The 27,429-nt window shown below is 43.9% G+C and overlaps 2 pseudogenes across 2 annotated transcripts in view; both read left to right on the top strand.

The window, feature by feature from the left end:
* LOC308617951 (transmembrane epididymal protein 1A-like) overlaps nt 1-25,079 on the top strand; it is a 54,726-nt pseudogene extending 29,647 nt beyond the window's left edge. Inside the window, exon 2 of the transcript in view lies at nt 24,900-25,079. The product of the transcript in view is annotated as a transmembrane epididymal protein 1A-like (transcript). The remainder of the gene's footprint in view (nt 1-24,899) is intronic.
* LOC308617607 (small ribosomal subunit protein eS10-like) lies at nt 4,057-4,558 on the top strand (annotated as a pseudogene). The gene has a single exon. The product of its transcript is annotated as a small ribosomal subunit protein eS10-like (transcript).
* Nucleotides 25,080-27,429: the final 2,350 nt, after the last annotated feature.

Below are 27,429 nucleotides of genomic sequence, written 5' to 3'. Positions count from 1 at the left end.
TGATAGTTTGATTAATATGTGTCTTGGAGTGTTTTTCCTCGGATTTATCCTGTATGGGACTCTCTGTGCTTCTTGGACTTGATTAACTATTTCCTTTCCCATGTTATGGGAGTTTTCAACTATAATCTCTTCAAATATTTTCTCAGTCCCTTTCTTTTTCTCTTCTCCTTCTGGGACCCGTATAATTCGAATGTTGGTGCATTTAATGTTGTCCCAGATGTCTCTGATACTGTCCTCTGCTCTTTTCATTCTTTTTCTTTATTCTGCTCTGCAGTAGTTATTTCCACTATTTTATCTTCCAGGTCAATTATCCATTCTTTTGCCTCAGTTATTGTGCTATTGATTCTTTCTAGATATTTTTTAATTTCATTTATTGCATTGTTCATCATTGTTTGTTTGCTCTTTAGTTCTTCTAGGTCCTTGTTAAACATTTCTTGTATTTTCTCCATTCTATTTCCAAGATTTTGGATCATCTTTACTATCATTACTCTTAATTCTTTTTCAGGTAGACTGCCTATTTCCTCTTCATTTGTTTGGTCTGGTGGGTTTTTACCTTGCTCCTTCATCTGCTGTGTGTTTCTCTGTCTTCTCATTTTGCTTAACTTACTGTGTATGGGGTCTCCTTTTCGCAGGCTGCAGGTTCATAGTTCCTGTTGTTTTTGGTGTCTGTCCCCAGTGGCTGAGGTTGGTTCAGTGGGTTGTGTAGGAAGGGACTAGTGCCTGTGTTCTGGTGGATGAGGCTGGATCTTGTCTTTCTGGTGGGCAGGTCCGCATCCGGTGGTGTGTTTTGGGGTGTCTGTGGTCTTATTATGATTTTAGGCCGCCTCTCTGCTAATGGGTGGGGTTGTGTTCCTGTATTGCTAGTTGTCTGGCATAGGGTATCCAGCACTGTAGCTTGCTGGTCGTTGAGTGGAGCTGGGTCTTAGCATTGAGATGGAGATCTCTGGGAGAGCCTTTGCTGTTTGATATTACATGGAGCTGGGAGGTGTCTGGTGGACCAACGTCCTGAACTTGGCTCTCACACCTCAGAGGCACAGGCCTGACACCCGGCCGGAGCACCAAGACCCTGTTATCCACACGGCTCTAAAATCAGCAACAAGACAAGGATGCCCACTCTTGCACTTCTATTTAACATAGTATTGGAAGTCCTCACAGAATTTATTGGATACAGTGAAAGCAGTGCTCAGAGGGAAATTTGTGATTGTAAACACCTTGGATGAGCTCAACCATAGACTGGTCACAGCTGAGGAAAGAGTCAGTGAGCTTAAATACACATCAGAATTTCCCAAACTGTAGAGGATGGATGGTAACAACTCTTCTCCCATTTTCAAGGAAAAACTCTTGATCCTTCCTTCCCTTCCAACCACCATCCCATTTCTCTGCTCCCTTTCATAAAAAAGCCACTTGAAAGTATTACTTGTACTCGTTGTCTCCAATTCTCTATTGAATCCACTTCAGTCAGGCTTTTGCCTCTATCACACTATGAACATCTCTGAACAAGGTCACCAGTGACTTCTGTGTTGCAAAATCCAATGATCGGTCCTCAGTCCTCATCTTACTTGACCTATCAACACACCTGGCATGGTTCATTGCCTCTTCCTCCTGGAAATACTCCCTAGCAAGACACCACACTCTCTGGGTTTTCCTCCTTCCCCACTGGCTGTTCTTTCTCAGCCAACTGGTTCTTCAATTTGTACTTCTTTACTTTGGAGTACTCCAGGGCACTCCTTCACTTCTTCCTCTATACTAACTCCTTTAGCAACTCATCTAATGTTATGATGTTAAATATCTTTTTAAAAAACATTCAACATTTTTAAAAATTGAAATATAGTTGATTTACAATATTGTGTTAGTTTCAGGTAACATTAGTTTCATGTCCAACAGGCACATGAAAAGATGCTCAACGTTGCTAATAGTTAGTCTGATACAAATCAAAACCACAATGAGATAACACCTTACATTGGTCAGAATGGCCATCATCAAAAAGTCTACAGATAATAAATGCTGAAGAGGATGTGGAGAAAAGGGAACCCTCCTACACACTGTTGGTGGGAATGTATATTGGTGAAGCCACTATGGAAAACAGTATGGAGGTTCCTTAAAAAACTAAAAATAAAGCTACTGTATGGTCCAACAATCCCACTCCTGGACATATATCCAGAAAAGACGAAAACTCTAATTCAAAAAGATACATGCACCCCAATGATCATAGCAGCACTATTTACAATTGCTAAGATATGGAAACAACCTAAGTGTCCATTGACAAATGAACAGATAAAGAAGATGTGGTACTGTATGGCACACAAACATGTAAAGACAGGGAAATATGTTCAGTATAGCATATAACTACTTTTTTATTTTAGTTTATTTTTAATTTTTATTGGCGTATAGTTGATTTACAATGTTGTGTTAGCTTAAGGTGTAGAGCAAAGTGAATCAGTTATACATACACATATATCCACTCTTTTTAAGATTATTTTCCTATATAGGCCATTACAGAGTATTGAGTAGAGTTTCCAGTGCTATACAGTAGGTCCTTATTAGTTATCTATTTTATATATAGTAGGGTGTATATGTTAATCCCAATCTCCCAGTTTATCCCTCATCCCACCCTAATAACCATAAGTTTGTTTTCTACACCTGTGACTCTATTTCTGCACATAACTACATTTTTGTTAAAGTAAAGACATTTTCAACACTACATTATGTAGGATGTGGAGTTTCAGCTCCAGGGGTAGGTGCAGAGTCTTCAGTTCCAGCCTCCCCCATGAGTTCTGCTGTAAACTGCAGGTAGATGCTCCTTCAGTCCTCAGGCCCAACCACATCCGGCTGCCATCTGGGCCAGGAGCAATGGTCAGGAGCACATCTACCTCCTGGTTGTTCTTATAACCATAGAACAACCATCTTCTTTCCTTTCCTAATGGGGATGCTTTTCTTTTAAACATTTAAAACTCTAACAGAAGAGATTTCTAATTAAAAATAGCAGACTAAACATCTCTGTTTATTTCCATTCCCTCCCACATCCTCACTAAAATTAAAGTGAAGGACTAAAAAATGGATAAATCTACAGCCACAAGAGAATGAAAGGAGGCCCATCAGCTGATAAGAGATTTTGACAAAATTCTAGAAGACAGGAAGCAAAAGAAGGAGTGACAAGTAAAGTAGCAGAATAAAGGAAACTGCAGATTAGAACACTGGCACAGAGAAAAAATACAGAAAAGAGCTGTTTAGCCCTACAGAATGTCAGAGAAGTTCAGTTCTCTAAGGAATCAAGTAGAGTAGAACAGCGGAGGGCAAGTAGGGTTGAAAACAAGGAGGCTAATTAAAATCTATATAAAATAGAAACAATCCCCCCATTCTCCCCTTCCTCCAGTTCCCCTGTGGTCAAACCAGACATCCATCCTTTAGGGAGGAGAATAGAGTTTCTTTCCCTACAGAAATGAGTGGCCCAGAGAATAGAACTGCACATTATGGCATTAGAGGATCCCCCAGCATAATGGCCAGCTCCTGTACAATCACCCCAAAGCAAAGCCCACCCCCAACTCAACACACACACAAGGCTCCTGATATCCTTTTTGTGTCACGCTCTTAAATAGGAGCAGTCAGTCAAGAATCACTAGAAATTTGAGGAAGCCTTCCAAAATAAATAAAATCAAGATTTTAAAAAATGACTCAACTGAGTTCCCATGGGATACTGATAGTTTCTTACATCCACAACTCTCCACACAACCACCAAAACCCATACAAATCAACAAGGAGAGCAACTCAAATCACATATAATCTATATCTATACCATAACTACAAGACAGAGATCCCACAAACTTTAATTTACATGTAAGAGGCAAATTAAACATATGATATCAGCAAAGCTGGCTCCAAAGCTCACTCCACAGCTCTAACTGGAAAGTCAGGTGAAGACTGCAGGGAAGAAGGATGGGTTCAGGGGAATCCTAGCAGTGGAAGCACATGAATAAAATTCACCACTTCAAAAAGAGAGGGTCTCATCTTGAGTAGAGAAATGCTAAGAATCCTTCTCCAGCTCCAGCCCTGGATGCAGCAGCCATCGTGATGTTGATGCCCAAGAAGGACCTGCTTGTCATTTATGAACTCCTTTTAAGGGAGGGGGTGATGGTGGCCAAAAAAGATGTCCACATGCCTAAACATCCTGAGCTGGCAGACAAGAATGTGCCCAGTCTTCACGTCATGAAGGCCATACTGTCTCACCTCACCAGGCTACAGGAAGGAACAGTTTGCCTGGAGACATTTCTACTGGTACCTTACCAGCAGGGGTATCCAGTATTTCTGTGATTGCCTCCATCTGCCCCCTGAGACGGGCCTGCCACCCTGCACTGCAGCCGTCCTGAGACTGGCCACAGCCCTAAGTTCTGGAGGGAGAACAACCTGCAAGACTCACACAAGAGGAAGCTGACAGAAATGCCTACAGACCAAGCATTGTGCCCTCTGGTGCCAAAAGGAGAGCTAAGCCCAGGCTGGGTCAGCAACTGAATTCCAATTTAAAGGTGTGTTTGGCCGTGGATGTGGTCGGCCACCTCAGTAAATCTGGAAGAGATTGTTTAGTGTTGAATAAATGTGTAGGAAGGAAGGAAGGAAGGGAGTGAGGTCGGGAGGGAGACTGAGATTAGGTCTGCCACCTGGCAGGCCAGAGCACTGGCCACTGAGGAATCTAGGGGAGACTCAAAAATTCACAAAACTAAAAATAACAGTCTTGGAAAGCCTCCACTCGTAGGGAGAGGAAGGCTGCTTAGAAGGGGGAAGCATTACTTGGAGACTGGAAAATGGTGGAAAGTAGAAGTCCTACAGAAACAAAAGAAAATTGCAGAATCAGAAGACACACTAACCTCTCCCTCAGAAAAGCACAATCTATTAAAGAAACTTCACTACACTTATCAATAAAAGAAGGCATGCCTGAACTAAGAATCTTAGTAAACCACCCAAGCCCTTTACCTCTCCCCACAAAGAAACACCTGTTATTAGCAGGCTGGGAAAATTCAACACACTTTTAAATAAACAAATCACAGGCAGCATCTATACCAAGCCACTTTAAGAAGAAAACAATAAGTGAGAGTCTAATATGGTCAGCTGATGAATTTATTCCCCTCCAAAACAACAAAGAAATGGATGAAAATCATGACACACTATCCAACACAAATTAAATGTTATTAAATAGGCATTTGAAGATATAAAACACCAAAATTCAAATTTTCTAGATAGAAATGGACAAAAACCAAGATGTGAAATGAGCTAATCAAACTCAGGAAAGAGATAGAAGAAAAAGTCAAATAGAAATATGAACAGAGAAGCAAGAAGAAATACAATCCTGCAGCCTGTGGAACTAAAACCACATTCACAGGAAGATAGACGAGATGAAAAGGCACAGGGCTATGCACCAGATGAAGGAACAAGATAAAACCCCAGAAAAACAACTAAATGAAGTGGAGATAGGCAACCTTCCAGAAAAAGAATTCAGAATAATGATAGTGAAGATGATCCAGGACCTCAGAAAAAGAATGGAGGCAAAGATCAAGAAGATGCAAGAAATGTTTAACAAAGACCTAGAAGAATTAAAGAACAAACAAACAGATGAACAATACAATAACTGAAATGAAAAATACACTAGAAGGAATCAATAGCAGAATAACTGAGGCAGAAGAACGGATAAGTGACCTGGAAGACGGAATGGTGGAATTCACTGCTGCGGAACAGAATAAAGGAAAAAGAATGAAAAGAAATAAAGACAGGGCTTCCCTGGTGGCGCAGTGGTTGAGAGTCTGCCTGCCGATGCAGGGGACACGGGTTCGTGCCCCGGTCCATGAAGATCCCACGTGCCACGGAGCGGCTGGGCCTGTGAGCCACGGCAGCTGAGCCTGCGCGTCCGGAGCCTGTGCTCCGCAACGGGAGAGGCCACAACAGTGAGAGGCCCGCGTACCGCGAAAAAACAAAAAACCAAAAAAAAAAAGAAATAAACACAGACTAAGACAACTCTGGGACAACATTAAACACAACAACATTCACATTATAGGGGTACCAGAAGGAGAAGAGAGAGAGAAAGGACCCGAAAAAATATTTGAAGACATTATAGTCAAAAACTTCCCTAATATGGGAAAGGAAACAACCACCCAAGTCCAGGAAGTGCAGAGAGTCCCATACAGGAAAAACCCAAGGAGAAAACACTGAGACACATAATAATCAAATTTGCCAAAATTAAAGACAAAGAAAAATTATTGAAAGCAGCAAGGGAAAAACGACAAATAACATACCAGGGAACTCCCATGAGGTTAACAGCTGATTTCTCAGCAGAAACTCTACAAGCCAGAAGGGAGTGGCATGACATATTTAAAGTGATGAAAGGGAAGAACCTACAACCAAGATTACTCTACCCGGCAAGGATCTCATTCAGATTCAATGGAGAAATCAAAAGCTTTACCGACAAGCAAAAGCTAAGAGAATTCAGCACCACCAAACCAGCTCTACAACAAATGCTAAAGGAACTTCTCTAAGTGGGAAATACAAGAGAAGAAAAGGACCTACAAAAACAAACCCAAAACAATTAAGAAAATGATAAAAGGAACATACATATCGATAATTACCTTAAACATGAATGGATTAAATGCTCCAGCCAAGAGATACAGGCTCGCTGAATGGATACAAAAACAAGACCCATATATATGCTGTCTACAAGAGACCCACTTCAGACCTAGGGACACATACAGACTGAAAGTGAGGGGATGGAAAAAGATATTCCATGCAAATGGAAATCAAAAGAAAGCTGGAGTAACAATTCTCATATCAGATAAAATAGACTTTAAAATAAAGAATGTTACAAGAGACAAGGAACGACACTACATAATGATGAAGGGATCAATCCAAGAAGAAGATATAACAATTATAAATATATATGCACCCAAAATAGGAGCACCTCAATACATAAGGCAACTGCTAACAGCTATAAAAGAGGAAATCGACAGTGACACAATAACAGTAGGGGACTTTAACACCTCACTGACACCAATGGACAGCTCATCCACACAGAAAATTAATAAGGAAACACAAGCTTTAAATGACATAATAGACCAGATAGATTTAATTGATATTTATCGGACATTCCATCCAAAAACAGCAGATTACACTTTCTTCTCAAGTGTGCATGGAACATTCTCCAGGAAAGATCACATCTTGGGTAACAAATCAAGCCTCAACAAATTTAAGAAAATTGAAATCATATCAAGCATCTTTTCTGACCATAATGCTATGAGATTAGAAATCAAGTACAGGGAAAAACACGTAAAAAGTACAAACACATGGAAGCTAAAAATTACATTACTAAATAACCAAGAGATCACTGAAGAAATCAAAGAGGAAATCAAAAAATACCTAGAGACAAATGACAATGAAAACACAGTGATCCAAAACCTATGAGATGCAGCAAAAACAGTTCTAAGAGGGAAGTTTGTAGCAATACAATCCTACCTCAAGAAACAACAAACATCTCAAATGAACAATCTAATCTTACACCTAGAGGAACTAGAGAAAGAAGAACAAACAAAACCCAAAGCTATTAGAAGGAAAGAAATCATAAAGATCAGAGCAGAAATAAATGAAATAGAAACAAAGAAAACAGTAGCAAAGATCAATAAAACTAAAAGCTGTTTCTTTGAGAAGATAAACAAACTTGATAAACCATTAGCCAGACTCATCAAGAAAAAGAGGGAGAGGACTCAAATCAATAAAATTAGAAGTGAAAAAGGAGAAGTTACAACAGACACCGCAGAAATACAAAGCATCCTAAGAGACTACTACAAGCAACTCTATGCCAATAAAATGGACAACTTGGAAGAAATGGACAAATTTTTAGAAAGGTATAACCTCCTAAGACTGAACCAGGAAGAAATAGATAATATGAACAGACCAATCACAAGTAATGAAATTGAAACTGTGATTTAATATCTTCCAACAAACAAAAGTCCAGGACCAGATGGCTTCACAGGTGAATTCTATCAAACATTTAGAGAAGAGCTAACACCCATCCTTCTCAAACTCTTCCAAAAAACGGCAGAGGAAGGAACACTGCCAAACTCATTCTATGAGGCCACCATCACCCTGATACCAAAAACAGACAAAGATAATCCAAAAAAAGAAAATTACAGACCAATATCACTGATGAATATAGATGCAAAAATCCTCAAGAAAATACTAGCAAACAGAATCCAACAACACATTAAAAGGATCATAGACCATGATCAAGTGGGATTTACCCCAGGGATGCAAGGATTCTTCAATATGCACAAATCAATCAATGTGATACACCATATTAACAAATTGAAGAATAAAAACCATATGATCATCTCAATAGATTCAGAAAAAGCTTTTGACAAAATTCAACACCTATTTATGATAAAAACTCTCCAGAAAGTGGGCATATAGGGAAACTACCTCAACATAATAGAGGCCATATATGACAAACCCACAGCAAACATCATTCTCAATGGTGAAAAACTGAATGCATTTCCTCTAAGATCAGGAACAAGACAAGGATGTCCACTCTCACCACTATTATGTAACATAGTTTTGGAAGTCCTAGCCATGGGAATCAGAGAAGAAAAAGAAATAAAAGGAACACAAATTGGAAAAGAAGAAGTAAAACTATCACTGTTTGCAGATGACGTGATACTATACATAGAAAATCCTAAAGATGCCACCAGAAAACTACTAGAGCTAATCAATGAATTTGGTAAAGTTGCAGGATACAAAATTAATGCACAGAAATCTCCTTCATTCCTCCACACTAATGATGAAATATCTGAACAGGAAATTAAGGAAACACTCCCATTTACCATTGCAACAAAAAGAATAAAATACCTAGGAAAAAACCTACCTAGGGAGACAAAAGACCTTTATGCAGAAAACTATAAGACACTGATGAAAGAAATCAAAGATGACACAAACAGATGGAGAGATATACCATGTTCCTGAATTGGAAGAATCAATATTGTGAAAATGACTATACTACCCAAAGCAATGTACAGATTCAATGCAATCTCTATCAAATTACCAATGGCATTTTTTACAGAACTAGAACAAAAAATCTTAAAATTTGTATGGAGACACAAAACACCCCGAATAGTCAAAGCAGTCTTGAGGGAAAAAAACGGAGCTGGAGGAATCAGACTTCCTGACTTCAGACTATACTACAAAGCTGCAGAAATCAAGACAGTATGGTACTGGCACAAAAACAGAAATATAGATCAATTGAACAGGATGGAAAGCTGAGAGATAAACTGACACACCTATGGTAAACTAATCTATGACAAAGGAGGCAAGAAGATACAATGGAGAAAAGACAGTCTCTTCAATAAGTGGTGCTGGGAAAACTGGAAAGCTATATGTAAAAGAATGAAATTAGAACACTCCCTAACACCATAAACAAAAATAAACTCAAAATGGATTAGAGACCTAAATGTAAGACTGGACACTATAAAACTCTTAGAGGAAAGCATAGGAAGAACACTCTTTGACATAAATCACAGCAAGATCTTTTTTGATCCACCTCCTAGAGTAATGGAAATAAAAACAAAAATAAAGAAATGGAACCTAATGAAACTTAAAACCTTTTGCACAGCAAAGGAAACTATAAACAAGACAAAAAGACAGCCCTCAGAATGGAAGAAAACATTTGCAAACAAATCAACGGACAAAGGGTTAATCTCCAAAATATATAAACAGCTCATGCAGCTCAATATTAAAAAAGCAAACAACCCAATCAAAAAATGGGCAGAAGACCTAAGTAGATATTTCTCCAAAGAAAACACACAGATGGCCAAGAGGCACGTGAAAAGCTGCTCTACATCACTAATTATTAGAGAAATGCAAATCAAAACTACAATGAGTTATCACCTCATACCAGTTAGAATGGGCATCATCAGAAAATCTACCAACAACAAATGCTGGAGAGGGTGTGGAGAAAAGTGAACCCTCTTGCACTGTTGGTGAGAATGTAAATTGATACAGCCGCTATGGAGAACATGTATGGAGGTTCCTTAAAACACTAAAAATAGAATTATCATGTGACCGAGCAATCCCATTATTGGGCATATACCCAGAGAAAACCATAATTCAAAAAGACACATGCACCCCAAGGTGCATTGCAGCACTATTTACAATTGCCAGGACATGGAAGCAATCTAAATGTCCATCGACAGATGAATGGATAAAGAAGATGTGGTACATATATACAATGGAATATTACTCAGCCATAAAAAAGAATGAAATTGGGTCATTTGTAGCGACGTGGATGGATCTAGAGACTGTCATACAGAGTGAAGTAAGTCAGAAAGAGAAAAACAAATATCGTATATTAACACATATATGTGGAACCTAGAAAAATGGTACAGATGAACCAGTTTGCAGGACAGAAATTGAGACACAGATGTAGCGAACAAACTTATGAACACCAAGGGCAGAAAATGGCAGGGGTGGTGGTGGTGGTGTGATGAACTGGGAGATTGGGATTGACATGTATACACTGATGTGTATAAAATGGATAACTAATGAGAACCCGCTGTAAAAAAAAATTTTTTTTAGGAAAAAGAGAAAGAAATATATACAAATATCAACTCAATATGTTGTACACCTGAAGGTAATATAATGTTATAAGTCAATTATATCTCAATAAAATCTTTAAATTTTTTTAATTAAAGGATTTCAGAAGTAAAGATTAAATCACAAGATGCCCAAAGTAGATGAAAATTCAACTGAAAATATAATAAGAGATATAGCCAAGAGAAAAATAAATAAATAAGGAGGTAAAATGATCAAAGAAAAGATGATAGCTATAGAGAATAGGCAAAAAAGATTTATATACATATAATTGGAGTTGCTGAAAAAGCAAAACAGAACAATGGAATGAAACTAATATTTAAAACTATAATCCAGTAGTGATGGTAGTAATGATTATACAACTATATATGACTTGTCAAATCTCATCAAATTACACACTTCAAATTGGTGAATTTTATTTTATATAAATTATACCACCATAAAGTAGATTATAAATTAACTAAATATGAAGTGTTTAACCCCAAAGAAATATAATCCCAGAAAACTCTCTGAAAGTAAAAATGGCCTAAATCTACATGTTGAATGCACCTATGTACATAGGAAAATTGACCAGAATAGTCAACTCTGAGATATATCAGAGTAAAACCATTTTAAAGGTAAAGAAAAAAATCCTCTTGGCAAATTTTCCAAATCAAATACAAAGTAAAGAAAATCAAGTTGTCATCCTATTGGATAATCATTAGTGCAAAACTAAAAAGATAGTGAAAGAAAGTATAACTGACAATTTGACCCAAAAAAAGGAAATTATAGAAAATATTTTATTAATTGAAAAGAACCAAAAAGGAAGAAAAAAGGGAACATAAAACAGATGGGTTCATCAAATTGACCAGTGCTGAAAGAAGAAATTAAAAGTTCAAGAAGTGTGGTGTTTTTTTAAAATCTGTATTTGGCATTTAAAATTTTCCAACAGTTCTGGTTATAACAGAGTAACTAGCACTGGACTAGCCCTCCTGCCATAAATAATTACAAAACTAGACAAAATGTATAAAGAAACTTTTTTTAGATATTGTGACAACAGGTAGTACAGAACCGTGATCCCTAAGAGAAGAAAAGCCCATATGAGCTCCACCATAACCTGGCTTTCTTCTTGGGGACAGTTTCTAGACCACAGTACAAAGAGGTAGAGCCCAAGCAGAGAACAGTGGGCTCATTGAGCTGAAGAGGCAGAAATTAGATTTTAGGGCTGTTGAAACAGCTGAAATTTGTGAGGCAGCGTACTGAAAAGGAGAGAGCTGTAAGAGAAGGAGATTCAGAAATCTGCATAGGGGGTCCCCTCAAGTGGTTGACTGAATATTCAGCTGAGCAGAGAGAGATGAGAGTCTTCAAAGCCTGGCAGAGAACAGCTATTGAGAAGTTGGGAGCTGCACAGAGATTCCAGCGGTCTCACAGCACTGCGAGACATAGCAGTTCCAACCAGCCAGAGTGGCTGAACAATGGTGCAGTTCAATTAAGGCCTCAGAAAGGCCACATCTTAGGAGTAGAACTAGTCTAGCCCTTAAGTAAGGAATACTCTAAACCAGTCCTAACAAGGCTTAAAACAAGCCTTGAAGAAACAAATCAAATTGATTCACCAGTAAATCGATTGCCTACTAAAATGAACCTCAACAAACGTTAAAGCCACATAATTCCCACAGCATAGAATGTACAATGTACACATGACAATCGAAAATCAATGGACAGGTGAAGTAGCAGTAAAATGTGATTCAAAATCAAGGAAAAAAAGTTAAGAGAAACAAACTCCACATGATAGGAGGTGTTGGAATTAACAGACACAGACTTTTAAAAGGCCATTATAAAAATGTTTAAGGGGGCTCCCCTGGTGGCACAATGGTTGAGAATCTGCCTGCCAATTCAGGGTACACAGGTTCAAGCCCTGGTCTGGGAAGATCCCACATGCCGTGGAGCAACTAGGCCCATGAGCCACAACTACTGAGCCTGCACATCTGGAGCCTGTGCTCCGCAACAAGAGAGGTTGTGACAGTGAGAGGCCTGCGCACCGCGATGAAGAGTGGCCCCCACTCACTGCAATTAGAGAAAGCCCTCGCACAGAAATGAAGACCCAACACAGCCAAAAGTAAATAAATAAATAAATAAATAAATAAAATACAACAAAAATTGTAAAAAAAAAAAAAAAAGTTTAAGGATTTAAAGGGAGAAACCGAACATAGTGAGTGAACAACTGGGGAAATTCAGTAGGTAAAGGGAAACTATTAAAAAGCATCAAATGGAAATTCTGGAATTGAAGAATACAATATCAGAAATAAAAAATTTGCCAAATGGGTTGAAGGGCAGATTAGACACTGCAGGAAAAAAAGATCAGTGAACTTGAAGGCAAGTCAATAGACCTATCCAAAGTGAATCACAGGGAGAAAAAAAATGCAAAAATTGACCAGAGCCTTAGTGACATGTAGGACAATATTAGGCAGTCTAACACATGTAATTGAAGTCCCAGGAGAGGTGAGATATTATAGCATGCAAAAATATGTTTGAAAAAATAATGGCTGAAACATTTCAAACATCTCAGATATTATGAGAAAATATCACCCCACAGATCCAAGAAGCTCAAATGCTAAAAAACAAAGATAAATAGAAAAATCTTAAAGGCAGAGAAAAATGAAAAAAAAATTAAACAATGATAAAACATTGACTTAGAAATAACGCAAACCAGAAGACAATGGAACGACATCTTTAAAATACTGAAGGGGAAAAAACTGCTAACCTATAACTACAATTCATGCAGTGAAAATATCCTCCAACAGTAAAGGCAACCAATAAAAGGAACCAGAGCTCCCTGGAGAAATAGCTGATTCCAGGACTAGGACATGGAAAGTACAATATGAACCTGGGACATCTCATAGAGCCAGGAAGTACTGATCAATGTGGAGGGAATGGTTAAGTCTGAAAATCTTCATTTTGCAATCATCATAGTAAAAAAATTGGCTCAGGAAAATAGGTGTTAAATCTATAGGGAAGTTGATAAGGAGCAGGATATTTAAAAGGTCTTAAAATTTCTCTGCAAAGATGGCTTATTAATTGCAAGGAAAAAACAAGTTGATAAAGCAGACAACACCTTGACTGGGTAATCCAAATCAACATCACCAGCGATGGGCTGGTGAGCATGTGTGCCTTTAAATGTGATGTCCTGAAAAGAACACAATGTCACATGTATATTATTACTGCCCAGGATGTGTAAGCTAAATCTAATCACAATGAAACAAGGAGATGCAATCTTAAGTGCATAAAATTACCTAGGGAGTGTACTTGCCAAAAATGTTTAACATAATCAGAAAAATGCAGAGTGCAGAACATTCCACAAGATGGCTAGCCTAAGCTCTTCAAAGTCAGTACCACGAAACCTACCCAAAAAATTTGTAAGGGAGAACTGTTCTAAGTTAAAAGAGAATAAAGAAACATAATAACTAATTGTAATATATGACTCTTGACCCAATCCTGGATCTAAAAAAAAAAAATGCTATTAAAGTAAGTTTGGGCACAAATGGTAGAATTTAAATATGAACTGGATATCAGAAGATATTATTCAATTAGTGTTAGATGTTTGGAGTGTGGTAATGACCTTGAGGTAAGTCTGAAAATGTCCTTATTCTTAAAAGAAATATATGCTGAAGTATTTAGGACTAAAATGTCATGATGTCTACAATTATTTTCAAATGATTCAGAAAAACAAAAAACTAGAAATAGAGAGAAAGCAAATGTGGCAAAATGTTAATGACTGATGGTTAGGAAAAGGATATATGAGCATTCAGTGCACTATTCTTTCAACTTATATGTAAGTTGAACATTTTTTAAATAAAAAGTTGAAAGAAAAATAAAACAGTAAAAATGACCTTGGAGAAAACAAGGCTAACTCTGGGAAGAAGAGAAAATATTCATACAGGGACTTCCCTGGTGGCACAGTGGTTAAGAATCCATCTGCCAGTGCAGGCTACATGGGTTAGATCCCTGGTCTGGGAAGATCCCACATGCCGCGGAGCAACTAGGCCCGTGCGCCACAACTACTAAGCCCGCATGCTGCAACTACTGAAGCCCGCAGGTCTAGAGCCCACGCTCCGTAACAAGAGAAGCCACCAAAATGAGAAGCCCATGCAGCGCAATGAAGAGTAGCCCCTACTTGCCACAAGTAGAGAAAGGCTGCGCGCAGCAACGAAGACCAAACACAGCCAAAAAAAAGAGAAAAAAAATATATATATACACACACTCACACACACACACACACACACACACATACAGTATCCTCAGGGAAACTTGAGATGCTATTACAAGCGTAAAAAAGAACAGGATACTCTCAAACCAGAAAATTCCGTAAACAAGACAACACTCTTAGAAATTAAAAATTTGATCATTAAAAAAAATTCCAATAGAAGGACCAGTAGATCAGAAAATAGATGTAAAAAACAACAAAATAGGAAGTGTGAGAGAAAAGATAAGAGCTATAGAGGATCAGTCCAGGATTCCAACATCTGACTAATAAAAGCCCTAGAAACTGGAAATAGAAACATGGGTGGGGGGAGTATTTTCAAAAAATAAAACAAGAAAATTTCCTAGAGCTGAAGAACATTTGACTTCTATCCAAGATCCCAGAACAATGAATGAAAAATAACTCCATTGAGGTATACTTACATCATTTTTGTGGAAGTTCAAGATGCTGGGGGTACAGAGATGGTTAAAAGATTCCAAAGATATAAACAAACACACTGACATGTCACCTACAAAGAACCAAATGTCAAGCAAGGTTCTGAACATTTTGACCAGATAGCTTGATGCTCACAGCCACTGACAGAGTGCACCTCATACCAAGAGGTCTCCCTGGGGAAGGCCCCTATACTTTGCCCAACACCACTGTTACTGGCATATCTTTCTTTTTCATAAGAAACTGAATCACCAGAGAGCAGGAATACCAACTTATTCACCTTTATATCCCTGTCTCTTCTTTATTTCTAAAGTTCTGCAAAATATATACAAAGTTCTTTTTTTTTTTTTTTTTTTTTTTCCCGGTACACGGGCCTCTCACTGTTGTGGCCTCTCCCATTGCGGGGCACAGGCTCCAGACACGCAGGCTCAGCGGCCATGGCTCGCGGGCCCAGCCGCTCCGTGGTATGTGGGATCTTCCCTGACCGGGGCACGAACCCGTGTCCCCTGCATCGGCAGGCGGACTCTCAACCACTGTGCCACCAGGGAAGCCCACAAAGTTCTTTTGAATAAGCTATAGTCAGTCTCTGTCTCTCTGTCCTTATCTCATCGTTTCCTTCCCTCCCATTTTCTGTCCCCTTCTTTCTCTGATCCCTTGTTCATCCTGGAAACACTGATCAAGACCTAGTGTGCTGGGTCAGGGGCTATCAAGTGAACAAAGACCATTAGTGGTTTCCAGGAGCTCACAGCTGTGAGGAGACAGACCCCATGCAGCGCATGGCCCTCCTGGGAGCCTGGACATCTTCCTCCCCAAATTACAGCACAGAATCCAGATGTACCTACACAATAGTTTAAAGTTTCCTATTCTTAAACTTGAGTTAAACACAGATTGAATTTTCTATTTTTCTAATTTAAACATTTAGCTAAGTTTTAACTTATGGAATTTTGTAAAAGGTCAGGGGCTCCTTAGGGAAGAAAATGTTCCTCCTTCACATCATCCAGGGAGAATCCATACGTTCCTTCCATCTTTGTAGCCCCTCCCCCTGTGAGTTGTTCCTTGAAACAGGAGGCCACAGGATGCAGACGAGGCCTCATCAGCAGAACTGGGCCTGATGATGACAGTGTGAGTGGCCCAGGGACTCTGAGTGCCTTGGAAGGGGGACTGGGAGAGCGAGGCTCTTCGCAAACAGTTCCCAGAGGAGCATCTTCCCCTAGTGGCCACAAGTGGGAGCTGCAGTGCTCTCAGCCTAAGAAATGCCATCACAGTGTAGGGCTTTCCACACATATCCTCCACCCCATTCCACCCCACCCCTACCCCGCAGACGCTGGACTCCCTTTTCAGAGTCTGGCCTGTGTAAAAGACACAGGCCACCTGGATCTCCATTTATACAATCTCCCTGGGTCCTGGGTGGATCTTACAGGTGTGCTGGACTTTCCTTGTCTGTGCCAGACAGAGCCCCTGCCCGCCCAGGCCTGTTCTGTGAGGGCAGCTGCTTCCCGTCGCACCCCTCTGGGCATCAGAACCTTGATAACGAAGCTTAGCAACAGCACTCTTCCCTTGCACAAGTTCCTTCTAAGGCCAGGGGAGAGGTCTTAGCAAAATGTTCATATGGGGCTTCCCTGGTGGCACAGTGGTTGAGAATCCGCCTGCCGATGCAGGGGACACGGGTTCGTGCCCCGGTCCAGGAAGATCCCACATACCGCGGAGCGGCTGGGCTCGTGAGCCATGGCCGCTGAGCCTGCGCGTCCGGAGCCTGTGCTCCACAACGGGAGAGGCCACAGCAGTGAGAGGCCCGCGTACAGCAAAAAAAAAAAAAAAAAAAAATGTTCATATGGACACATGTTTAGGCAAAATCTACAAAAGTAAGATATTTTTGGTATTATTTTTCCAAAAGAGGGTCCCACAAACTTTTTAAGCTTTCAACCACACAAAGTCTATACATATCTGACCCTAATGGTTGCATAGGGGCCACTTGGTGTAGAGCTCTCTGAATAGTTCTTCCACTCAAATGTTCAGTCCCCAATCCCACTTCACCCCCTGGAGGCTGCAGAGAACTTTGACAGGGCAGTCTGTGCAGGGGTCAGGAACATGGGTTTACAGGTCAGACATATGTAGGTCTACCTCCCACTTCTGTCCCTAGGCATGCTACTTGATTGTGCCTCTCTTTCTTCATCTGAAAAACAGGGATAATAATTGTACAACCTCTTTGGGCTGCTGTGAGTACAGAATCAGAGAATGCATAGAAAGACTTCTGTTTGATGCCTGACCAGTAGGAGGCTCCAGGAATAGTGGTTACGGGAAGGTCCCTAAATAGATACCTACCCTGGGAATAAATATATATACCCCTAACTTCAATTCAACTCTCTATGTTAAATTGGACCAAGTAAAACTGCCAGTATTTCACTGTTTTTTGACCTACAAAAATGGCAGTTTCACGTGATTTCCCCTAATAGAACATACGATGACAATAATTACATAGGGTGGCCGGGGTGTGGCTATTGGTAGGGACCCCCAATCCCTCATGGTGTATCTGTGCTTTGCCTGGAGAGGCTGAAAGAGGCAGTTTGATTCCTTGCTCTCTTCTCCCTCCGGGAACCCCACTCTGTAGCCATAAAGACCTCTGATATAAAATAAGCCCTGGGATGTAATGTACAGCATGGTGACTATAGTTAATAACACTGTCTTGCATATTTGAAAGCTGCTGAGAGAGTAGATCTTCAAAGTTCTCATCACAAGAAAACAATTTTTGTAACTCTGTTTGGTGATGGATGTTACCTAGACTTATTCTGGCGATCATTCTGCAATATATACAGATATTGAATCATTATGTTGTACACCTGAAACTAATATAATTTTACATATCAATTATACCACAATAAAAAAACTTATTTAGAAAGTTCTCATCAGCCAGACCACAGAGGGTCCCCCTGCCCCCAGCACTCTATGAAATGCTGTCCCCTGCTGTCGGTCCCTCTGTGGCACCACCTGCTCTCTGGACCACAGCTCCTGTTTGGGAGGTGCTGGGGCTCTCCTGGCCTCTTCCTATCCCAGTCCTTGGCACCTAATCCAGAACCTCTCTTTCCTCACCCGATGCTCAGGAGAGCAGGGGAAAGTCTGGTGGGGAGGGCGCCAGGCCCAGATGGAGTCCACACTGCAGAGGCCCCACCTGGTGGCCAACCTCCTCTAGCCTAAAGCTGTCCCTGAGAATCACAATCTCACAAAAGTACCCTCTGGCTGCCTTATTTAACTAGTTCCACCCCAAGTGGCCCCCAGGCCACACACTCTCTGAGAACACACGCAGAATCCCAGAGCCCCTGCCACGGGCATGAAGCACAGTCCTGACAGACGACTGGGTGCTCAGCTGGTCCTTCAGTCAGACCACAATCCCAGGAGCCCTCAGAGATCAGAGGGGAGAATGCCACGCAGACTGTGCCATTGGAGTTCTCTGAGAAGCAGAGGCTGACTGAGCTGGGAGGAACCAAGGTCCACCAGGGTGAACGCAATGAAAGAAGGGGGAGGAAGAAGGACGGGATGGACAGCCATCGCGACGCAGGCATGTCAGTTTCCACCAGCCCCACAGGAGCTCTGGAACAAAGATGTCCGAGGTTTCCTGTTCAGAGTCCCTCACTGGGCAGAAATAGCCAGGCCCTATGCCATGGTCATGCTCACATTGGCTGGGCTCAGCTCAAAAATTGAAACTGACCTTGAATGTGGACCCAGATGCTGAGGCTGTAAGCTCATCTCAATCCTCGAAGCTTCTTGAAGGAGAGAAGCAGGCAGTGCAGCTCTGTGCCTGCCACAGTGCATGCCTTGTTCTGCGTGGACCTGCTTTTCCACATACATGGGGCAGACTCTGGGGGCCTGTCTTCTTTCAGGAAACTCTACAAGAGGGAAGTTAGGGGGATGAAATACAGACCCCATTAACTGCAGGTGGTCTTGGGACCACAGCTTGTACCCAGTGCCTCCCTCCTCTACCATGCATTCTAAATTCCTCTTGCCCTCAGCTATCACCTCTGCGGTCTCAGTGGTTTACCTGTGGTATGACCCAAGCCCTGGTTTTTGAGGAGTCTGAGCTCCTGGAAACAAGGAAATGCACCATCCAGATCCTCCTTCAAGAAAAGACGTTGGGCTTCCCTGGTGGCGCAGTGGTTGAGAGTCCGCCTGCCGATGCAGGGGACACGGGTTCGTGCCCCGGTCTGGGAAGATCCCACATGCCGCAGAGCGGCTAGGCCCGTGAGCCATGGCTGCTGAGCCTGCGCATCCGGAGCCTGTGCTCTGCAAGGGGAGAGGCCACAACAGTGAGAGGCCCGCCTACCGCAAAAAAAAAAAAAAAAGAAAAGACGTGCTGACCAGCTGGGAGGAGTGTGATTGCTGACCATCTCCAGCTGTTCATTTCATCAGCATGGGCCCCAGCCCATAACTGAGCAAGGTGGTGGCACAGGGCCTAGCTTTGTACCAGTCTTTGCTCTGGAGCTGCCCCACTGGGCAGCAGTTTATCATATTTGCATTTCCATCTGACGGCCCCCCCTGCTCAATACTGCCCTCTTTCCTGTCAAAGCTGTTACCCTCCAGTGAAACCCCTGCACCTAACTCCTCTGTCTCAACAACTGCTTCCTGGAGAGCCCAACCTGTAACATTTGGTACCCGGATTGGTCCAAGAAAGCATCCACCATGGAAGAGGCACCATGCAAACAAAATGACCCAGGCAGCTTTTATCGGTGGCCACCCCATTGCCAGCACGATGGACACGTGAACAAAGTAACAATGATGGCAGAGACAGAGGCTATGCAAGGGCCCAACAGCATGGATTCACACTTAACACTTAACAAGGACAATCTAGCTGCTGCTGCTTCTGAATGTCCAATTGGCCAGCAACAGTGCTAAGCCCCGTGTGTGCTATTCCATGAGGAGACCAACCAGCCACATGGTAGCAGGTTGACTACATCGGGTCCCTTCTATCCTCAAAGGTCAACAGTTCATTTTCACAGGGATAGACATCTAGTCTAGGTGTAGGTTTGCCTTTCATGCCCATAAGGCCTCAGCCAGCACTAGTGGTTATGGAATGCCTGATTCACAGATGCTGAATCCCGTACAACACGCATCTGTTCTAAAACTGTACCCAAGATTTGTTTTCATCGTGTATGGTGAGACATGCAGATGTGAAAATGATTGTCATGAAGGAAGAAATTTATACTCACAGATTTCTAGAAACGGGGCTTCCATGCCGTGCCACACAGGACCACCTAGGGAAGGACCAGTGTTGTTCAGGGTGCAGAAGAGGGGCAGAGCATAGCTTGAGCCTTTAATAGGGTTCTTGTGAGAAGGAATGGGCAAGGCAGGGCGGTACTCTGAGTCCGTTTAGGATTGCATAGTTTGAATGGCTTCCTTGGGCTCTGGGCTATAGAAGTGGACCCTAGTTGATAATTAGTACCTCACCCTGGGGTGATTTGGAACAAGGTATGTGAAAGTTTGATAAAGGAGCTAGTTGGAGATGAGCTCTGGATTGGTTGGTTCGTATATCAAAGGCATACTTGCAGGGAAGTTGTTTGCTATCTCTAGAAATTTGTGAGCCCTGGGAGGGGCAGTCTCTCCAACATCAAGGCCCCAAATGCCAGAGGATCAAGAATACAGGAAACGAGAAAATATAGTCAATACAACATCCAACCAGGGAATTCCCTTACAGCAAAGGAAGCAAGGCATAATCACAGGATTCACTGGTGATATCACCTGCCACACCACTTAGAGGCAGAAGTTCAGGGATTCGGTGTCTTCCAGGGTATCCAACCAATGTGTCATGGTCCCACAGACCTGCCTTGGGTCAGGATTCAACCATCTTTGGAGCTATATTATACCACTCAGCCACTCTGTCTATTAAATCCTGACCTTCAACTCCAGCTCTTTTTTCTTCACCCACTGTATGAGATGAAGGATTCTTTTTTTTTTTTTTTTTTTTTGCGGTATGCGGGCCTCTCACTGTTGTGGCCTCTCCCGTTGCGGAGCACAGGCTCCGGACGCGCAGGCCCAGCGGCCATGGCTCACGGGCCCAGCCGCTCCGCGGCATGTGGGATCTTCCCAGACCGGGGCACGAACCCGTGTCCCCTGCATCGGCAGGCGGACTCTCAACCACTGCGCCACCAGGGAAACCCGAGATGAAGGATTCTTTGTAAGATGCCAAAGAAACCCTCAGGCTCTCACACTTGTTTTCAGTTGTTTGTTAATTGCCCTCAGCTTTTCATTATGTGTCTGTGGGTTATCGACCCAATTATTAATTCCCATCTATCCACACATGTGTGTGAAGGCATGTGTGTACAATTACATACACACACATACCTTTCAAATGCCTCTGCCTACCTTTCAAATGCCTGATCATCACAGAGGCTGGCTAGTTCGTTATTCTCTACCTGCACACTTTCCCAAGTCACCACCAGTGAAATGTTTAACAGTGGGAATACCAGCCCGAGCTGGGGGCTGTTCTGGGATGTGGTCCTCATTGCCAGCTGGGTGATGGAGTGATCAGTCCCCAAACTCCATCTTACTGACTAATCTCTTGGACAACTCCTGAAAACAGATGCTGAGATGGAGTTAGGAGACCAAAAGTTTTATTGGCGAGTAGGACTTGGGAAAAGAAAAAGGCAAAAGCTGGAGTGGGTAGGGAGAATTCTCCAGCTATGATGCAGGCCTGCTGAGGTCTCCGCCTGCCCACGAGGGAGCTCCGGAGCACATGTCACCCATTAGAGAATCCAGCGCTGGGGGGAAATGGCCGGGCCCTTATGACACCACCTTGTCGGGTTGCAGGTTGGAGGCCACCCTGAAAGGATGTGCCCTCAGCTGGAAAACTGAGGTTGACCCTGAAGGAGACTACAACTGAAGTTGTTAGTTCACCAAATGCTTGGCGGCTGGGCAGCGAGTCCTTTCTGGAAGAGGTATCTGAGAGGAGCATCTCCCAGCGCAGCAGAGATGATGACAAGACAGCCTGAGAACTGTTTTGGTGTGAGCCTGTGCAGAGTACAGTCAAAACATAGAGTTGCTTCTCTGGTTAATAAAGTGGTGTTGGGTAGAAGTTTACCACGAAGATAAGGTGGGAGGGGATACTGCAGAGAGAGGGAACCAAATGATCAAAGACCAAGGCAATGCAAAGCATGGGCATGTTCTAGAAAAATACAGAGAATCCAGAGAAGCTGAAGCATAATATTGGCAGGTGGGGGAATGCAGGCATGAGTGATCAAAGGGGACAGGTCACACAGGACCTTGTTTGCCTGGCCACAGAACTCCAGCCTACAGCCGACACAAGACACCTGAAGAATGTTCATCGGGAAAATGACACGATCAGGTGTGAATATTTGTATTCTGGCAGCCGTATGGAAAAGAGAAACCAGGAGGTAGAGAGGACATGGGCCAGCAGAGAGCCGAGGCGGGGTGGTCAGAGGAAAAGGAAGGTCTACCTCTGCAGGAGGAGGAACTGGCTGGACGTGGTAAGGGACTGACTGTGGGGCTGGATGAAGGGAGGAGACCAGGACGATGCCTTGGTTTCTGGCTTGGGCATCCAGTTGGCTGTTCCCCTGCCCCCAAAAGAGACCGATCCACGTGCTTTCTCTTTCTCCCCCAATCTCCTCTTTCCCTTGACCTCTGGTCTCTTCTCCCCAGCCCAGGTCCCTCACACCACTGGACATCACTTATCCTCCTGTCTACCTGATGCACATGTACAGGAGACAATACAGGAAGACACTCCAGCAGAGGCTACCAGGCATTTCCCAGTGGGCAGCTCACAGCCCCTGCCCAGGTCACCTCTCAGTCCCAAACTCTGGGACTCTTTGTCCCATAGAAATGGGTGGTCCAATAGTTAAGCCCCCCCAACCCCCCACCCACCCCTGGCTGCCCAGACCTGCCAGTCTATTCTCCCCTTCTGCCCCGCCCCCATCTCCCTGCTTCAGCCCCTGAGCCTACACTTTCCTCTTGTATTTCCCACCCCAGGGCCCTCCACTTGCAAGACACGATTCAAATGCCACCTCCTCCTTCATTCCCCCATTTGCCCCAATCTCTACTGGCCTCGGTGTTGTCCTCTCCACCCCTATTGTGAGGTTTTACACACTTGTAGTTCTCCTTTGCTACATGTCAAGAACCCAAAGACAGTGTCTGTTCCAGGCAGGGCCTTGCTCTGAGTAGGGGTAGGGGAGTGTCCAGGGAAGGAGCAAGAAGGCACAGCCAAGACCCGGTGACCAGGACAGAGGGCAGGGGATGGTGCAGAAAGACAGGTCGTGGCGTCTCAGGGCAGGAGGAGCTGAGTGTCAGTGGCTCTGTCACCACCGCTGTGCCTTGGCAGGGCAGCCCAGCCAGAGCTGTCAGGGCTTGCAGCTGCAGAATCAAGGCTCAGAAGCAGCGCCAGTGCAGGTGGTGCAACGGAAAGCAACATCCAGAACCTCAGCCACAGCTCTTCCCTTATAGCCACTGAAAGACCTGGGGAAGGGCAAGCACACGGGGGCGTGGGTAAGAGTGGAGAACGTGGCCATCAATGGTAGTGAGCCTGGGTTTGTATTCACTGGCTGGTGAAACCTGGGGTGCTCCACTTGGACTAATAATAAATGACAATAAGTGTCACCTATTGTACTACCAGGGCGCCAAGTACTTCATATGCGTTCTTCTAACAGTGGGACAAAGGCTCAGGGCTGAGGAAGGGAGCAGAGTGGTGTGTGTTGTAACGATACTGCCCTGTTCTGGAGCCCTGCCAGTAGGGAGGAGCCCGGCCAGCTCTCAGCTACCTGAAAGTGACGTGGACCCACATGGGGCCTGTGCCCTCCCCCTGCGTGGGCAACAGAGGAGGGGCCCGAAGGGCCTCTTCTGACAGTTGAGAGGTGGGGAGAGTCCCTTACAAGCCCCAGGCCCCCACTCCCGAGCGGGCTGCTGGCTGAGGCATGGGCACTCTCTCGGGACACCTGGCTCTGGCGCTGTCCATCTATCACAGTGGGCTCTACTATACAGCGATGGTGTCCCCGGCCCTCTCGTGGAGCCAGGAGCTCCTCTTCCCCCCACTCCCCTCAAGGGACAAGCAAGGCCAGAGGTGGTGGCAGCGGGTACGTGCAGATGGAATGGTGAAATGGGCGCCGGTGAGATGCTGATCTTGGGAGAGTTCTTCTTCCCACCTGGAACCAACTGTTTTCCCCTGATAGACTGGGAGGATCCTCGGCGGCCTTTCCAGCATCACCATGAGTGGCAGCGTGCCACCGTCTTTGGGTTCTTCCTGCTCAGTGCCCTGGTGGAGCTCACGAGCCAGGAGTGGCTGGCTCAGCAGAGCATGAAGCTGGAGCGGGCGGCCACAGCCTTGGCCCTGGTTGTGAGGCTGCTGGAAATGGTGGCCCACATCGAGCACAAGAACGCCCTGGAGGTCCGAGTGCACACCATGCTGATGCTGCCTGCCTTCCTGCTAGCTCTGGTGCTCATCATCGAGGTCTGGGTCCCTGACCAGCCCCTACTCTGGGTGCTCAAGGCCTGGCTGATGCTGGTGTCTGGCTCCTGGTTGCTGCAGGTGACCTGGATACTGTATGCCCCACTTTCTGGGCAGCCCTAGTGGGCAGACAGCCCCGTGGAACTCGCCTTTCTCACTACCTTGTTCTGCTGGCAGCTGGGCTTAGGGGCTGCTGTGCTGGCCACTGTCTATGGCCTCTGCAGCCTCTGGCACTGTCGCTACCCCTCCTGGGTGGGATTTCCAGGGGCCAGATACCAGCCGTGCCCCACAGGTGACAGAAACAGAGAGCTTGAGATGCTCAGGGCAGAGGCCGTGCTACAGGATGGAGACGTCTAATCTAAAGACTGTCCTTCTGTCCCCAGCTGTGCTTTGTCTTGTTCCTATAAAGAGCTCTGTGAGGGTGCCCACTAGGTGAGCGACACTGCAGTGTCCTGGGATCCACAGTGTAATTCCTATCTCAGGAGCCATGTTCCTTGTCCCCAAATAAACCTGCCAGCTATTACTGGGATGGTTTTTCTATGCTGTCAATCTATCAGCCTTCCTGTCTGTCTAGCCTACACTGTGAGTATGGTTTCTAGGCCTCTCTGAGGGGATTCCAGGGCTTCTCCTCTGGCTGCTTCTGGAATGCAGGAGGAGGTATGGGAAGGGGAAATGGGAGGAGATGAACATGAGTTGGATGGATAACCCAGTCTTCCCAGCCCCATTGCATTACTGATATCTGGTAGGAAAAATCTCCCTTTTTTTAAAAGCAATTTATTTATGTATTTGGTTACACCGAGTCTTAGTTGCTGCTCACCAGTTCCTTAGTCGCGGCACGTGAGCTCCTTAGTTGTGGCATGCGAACTCTTAGTTGCAGCATGCATGTGGGATCTAGTTCTCTGACCAGGAATCAAACCCAGGCCCCCTGCATTGGGAGCGCAGAGTCTTAACCACTGAGCCACCAGGGAAGTCCCGAGTCTCCCTTTCTTATTGTTCTTCTTAAAAAGTAGATTGTCGGGGCTTCCCTGGTGGTGCAGTGGTTGAGACTCCACCTGCTGATTCAGGGGACGCGGGTTCGTGCCCCGGTCCGGGAAGATCCCACATGCCGTGGAGCGGCTGGACCCGTGAGCCATGGCCGCTGAGCCTGCGCATCCAGAGCCTGTGCTCGGCAACGGGAGAGGCCACAGCAGTGAGAGGCCCGCGTACCACAAAAATTTTTTTTAAATTAAAAAAAAAAGTAGATTGTCTATCCTTGACCTTTCCCAAAAGTTGGGATACAGCTACTTTTAAAAGTATGATAATAATAGGGACTTCCCTGGTGGTCCAGTGGTTAAGACTTTGCCTTCCAATGCAGGGGTTGTGGGCTCGGTACCAGCTTAGTTGGGGAGCTAAGATCCCACATGCCTGGCGGCCAAAAAAAAAAAAAAAAAAAGACCAAAACATAAAAGAGAAGCAATACTGTAACAAATTCAGTAAAGACTTTAAAAAAAAATGGTCCACATCAAAAAAAAAAAAATCTTAAAATAAATAAATAAAAGTATGGTAATAATAAACACAAAATTCAAGAAGATGAACCCCTTAGGGGTGGGGGAGTGAAGGGGGCAACAGAATAAAATATGGTGGGAACACAGAGGTAGATGTAGGTTACTGAAAATGTTTTAGTTCTTAAAACTAGTAGCAGGTTCATGGGCATATCAATAAGTAAATAAAATGAAAGACCAATCATGGACCAACAATGAGAGTTTGTCATGATCCAAGGTCATAATTAATCCAGCCTGCACACCCAAGATCCATTTAAAGCTGTGGATGGGAGTAGGAACAGAGTTGGGTCTCTTGCGGGAGGTGCGGGGGAAGGCTGTGTGCATTTGTGCCTAAGGCTAGAGAGTTGAATGTAAGAGAAAGAGAGAAGGAAAAGAGTCCATCATAGTGGATCTCCTCCACATTTGTATATTCTGAGGATTTCAGATGCCTTCATTTTTCGGTTCTTTTTGTTTCTGTTTTCTATGTTGATTATAGGAGGATGGAGAACTTGTTTAAAAACAAAAGTGACTCTATTCCCTTCTGCCTTGAGGGGAAAGGGGGTAGGGCTGGCATAACTGGCAGCAGATTCTGGAGAGGGGAAGGGGGACCAAGGCACTTAGCGGAGGCCTGAGCTTAGAGAGAAAGGGATCTGTGAGGAGTTCCAGCAGTAAGGCCGCTAAAGAAACGTGGAAGATGGTGAGAACACAGAGGGAGAGGTAGGTTACTGAGACTGTTTCAGTTCTTAAAACTGGTGGTGGGCAGGGAAGAAGAACAAGAAGAAGGGGGCTTCCCTGGTGGCACAGTGGTTAAGAATCTGCCTGCCAATGCAGGGGACACGGGTTCGAGCCCTGATCCGGGAAGATCCCACATGCCGCGGAGCAACTAAGGCCAAAAGGCCGTGCGCCACAACTACTGAGCCTGCACGCCTAGAGCCCATGCTCCTCAACAAGGGAAGCCACCGCAGTGAGAAGCCCACGCACCACAACGAAGAGTAGCCCCTGCTCGCCACAACTAGAGAAAGCTTGCTCACAGTAACGAAGACCCAAGGCAGCCAAAAATAAGTAAATTAAGTAAATAGATTTTAAAAGAAGAAGAAGAAGCAGCCACGTTCCTGAGCATAGAAAACAGGTTCTGGGAGCTGTGTGGCAAATGGTTAAGTTAGAGAGAGAAGGGGAGCAAGGGAAGG

The sequence above is a fragment of the Mesoplodon bidens genome, assembly GCF_964165515.1.
Source record: "Mesoplodon bidens genome assembly, chromosome: 5".
Classification (NCBI taxonomy): Eukaryota; Metazoa; Chordata; class Mammalia; order Artiodactyla; family Ziphiidae; genus Mesoplodon; species Mesoplodon bidens.
Note: the sequence above shows the minus strand (reverse complement) of the source record. Positions and strands in the feature narration are given on the sequence as shown.